The following is a 3,022-nucleotide window of genomic DNA, read 5'->3' as shown; positions in this document are numbered from 1 at the left end:
AGAATTAGGGTGTAAGTTTAGGGTTATGGTTATATTTAGGTTTAGTGTTAGTGTTTGAGTGAGAGTCCAGGTTAGGTTAGGGTTCGGGTCACTGTTAAGGTGTAGGGCTAGGTTTAGGGTTAGGTCTACCAGTTGAGTTAGGGTTTAAGGAATGATATATTTCAGGTTACGGTTAGGGTGTGAGTTTACGGTTAGGTTTAGTTTTACATTTACTGTTCGTGTTTGAGTTAGAGTCCAGGTTAGGTTCAGGTTCTCGTCAGGGTTGAGGTGTAGAGCTAGGGTTAGGGTTAGGTCTAGCATTTGAGTTAAGCTTACCATAATGATATATTTCAGGTTAGGATTAGGGTGTAAATTTAGGGTTATGGTTAGATTTAGGTTTAGTGTTAGTATGTGAGTTATATTCCAGGCTAGGTTAGGTTTCCTCTCAGGGGTAAGGTGTAGGGCTAGCGTTAGGGTTAGGTCTAGCTTTTCTGTTAGGGTTAAATTCATGATATATTTCAAGTTTGGGTTTGGGTATAAATTTAGGGTTATGGTTATATTTAGGTGTGCTGTTAGTGTTTGACTTAGAGTTCACGTTAGGTTACTGTTCTGGTCAGGGTTAAGGTGTTGGGCTAGGGTTAGGGTTAGGTCTAGCATTTGACTTAGTGTTAAAGTAATGATATATTTCAGGTTAGCATGAGGTTCTAAGTTTAGGGGTATAGTTAAATTTTGTTTTAGTGTTCGTTTTAGGGATAGAGTCTTGTTTAGGTTCTGGTTCGGGCACGTGATAAGTTGTGGGGCTAGGGTTAGGGTTAGATCTATCATTTTAGTCAGGGCTAATGTAATGATATATTTCAGGTTAGGTTTCGGGAGTAAGTTTAGTTTTATGGTTAGATTTCATTTAGGTGTTAGTGCTTGCCATAGGGTATCGTGTAGATTAAGGTTTGGGTCAAGTTTACCATGTAGAGCTAGGGTTAGGTTTAGGTCTAGCATTTGAGTTAGGGTTAAAGTAATGATATATTTCAGGTTAGGTTTAGAGTGTAAGTTTAGCGTTACGGTTAGATTTAGGTTTACTGTAGGGTTTGAGTTAGAATCCAGATTAGGTTAGGGTTCGGGTCAGGGTTAAGGTATAGGGCTAGGGTTAGGGTTAGATCTAGCATTTGATTTATGGTTCAAGTAATGATATATTTCAAGTTACCGGTAGGGTGTGACTTTAGGGTTACGTTTAGTTTTAGGTTAACAATTAGTGTTTTTAGTTAGAGTCCAGGTTAGTTTAAGGTTCTCTTCAGGGTTAAGGTGTAGGGCTAGGATTATGTTTAGGTCTAGCATTTGAGTTAGGGTTAAAGTAATGATATATTTCAGGTTAGGGTTAGGGTGTAAGTTTAGGGTTATGGTTAGATTTAGGTTAAGTGTTAGTATGTGAGTTATACTCCGGGCTTGGATAGGGTTCAGCTCAGGGTTAAGGGGAAGGGCTAGGTTTAGGGTTAGGTCTAGCATTTGAGTTAGGGTTAAAATAATGATATATTTCAGGTTAGGTTTAGGGTGTTAGTTTAGTTTTATTGTTATATTTAGGTTTACTCTTAGTGTTTGATTTAGAGTCCAGGTTAGGTTAGGGTTCAGGTCCGAGTTAAGGTGAAGGCCTAGGGTTAGGGTTAGGTCTCGCATTTGACTTAGGGTTAAAGTAATGATATATTTCAGGTTAGGGTGAGGGTGTAAGTTTAGGGTTATAGTTAGATTTTGGTTTACTGTTATTTTTAGGGATAGAGTCTTGTTTAGGTTCTGGTTCAGGTACGTGATAAATTGTGGGACTAGGGTTAGGGTTTGGTCTAGCATTTTAGTTAGGGCTAAAGTAATGGTATATTTCAGGTTAGGTGTAGGGAGTAAGTTTAGGTTTACGGTTAGATTTCGTTTAAGTGTTAGTGCTTGAGATAGAGTATCGTGTAGATTAGGGTTCGGGTTAAGTTTTATGTGTAGAGCTAGGGTTAGGATCAAGTCTAGCATTTGAGTTAGTGCTACAGTAATGATATATTTCAGGTTAGGTTTAGAGTGTAAGTTTAGGGTTATGGTTAGATTTAGGTTTACTGTAGGGTTGGAGTTAGAGTCCAGATTAGGTTAGGGTTCGGTTCAGTGTTAAGGTATAGGGCTAGGCTTAGGGTTAGATCTAGCATTTGAGTTATGGTTCAAGTAATGATATATTTCAGGTTATGGTTAGGGTGTGAGTTTAGGGTTATGTTTAGTTTTAGGTTTACTGTTAGTGTTTGAGTTAGAGTCCAGGTTAGGTTCAGGCTCTGGTCAGGGATAAGGTGTAGGGGTCAGGTTAGGGTTAGGTCTAGCATGTGAGTTAAGCTTACCATAATGATATATTTCAGTTTAGGTTTAGGGTGTAAGTTTAGTTAGATTTAGGTTTAGTGTTAGTATGTGAGTTACAGCTGGGCTTGGTTAAGGTTCAGCTCAGGGGTAAGTTCTACAGCTAGGGTTAGGGTTAGGTCTAGCATTTGAGGTAGGGTTAAAGTAATAATACATTTCAGGTTAGTGTTAGGGTGTAAGTTTAGGGTTATGGTTATATTTGGGTTTACTGTTAGTGTTTGATTTAGAGTCCAGGTAAGGTTATGGTTCAGGTCAGGGTTAATGTGTAGGGCTAGGGTTAGGGTTAAGTCCAGCATTTGACTTAGGGTTAAAGTAATGATATATTTCAGGTTAGGGTGAGGGTGTAAGTTTAAGGGTATAGTTAAATTTTGGTTTACTGTTAGTTTTAGGGATAGAGTCTTGTGTAGGTTCTGGTTTGGTTACGTGATAAGTTGTCGGGCTAGGGTTAGGGTTAGGTCTATCATTTTAGTTAGGGCTAACGTAATGATATATTTCAGGTTAGGTTTAGGGAGTAAGTTTAGCTTTACGGTTAGATTTCGTTTAAGTGTTAGTCCTTGAGATATAGTATCGTGTTGATTAGTGTTCGGGTCAAGTTTTACGTGTAGAGCTAGGCTTAGGGTTAGGTCTAGCATTTGAGTTAGAGTTAAAGTAATGATATATTTCAGGTTAGGTTTAG

The sequence above is a fragment of the Tupaia chinensis genome, unplaced genomic scaffold, assembly GCF_000334495.1.
Source record: "Tupaia chinensis unplaced genomic scaffold, TupChi_1.0 Scaffold000037_3, whole genome shotgun sequence".
In the NCBI taxonomy this organism is placed as follows: domain Eukaryota; kingdom Metazoa; phylum Chordata; class Mammalia; order Scandentia; family Tupaiidae; genus Tupaia; species Tupaia belangeri.
Note: the sequence above shows the minus strand (reverse complement) of the source record.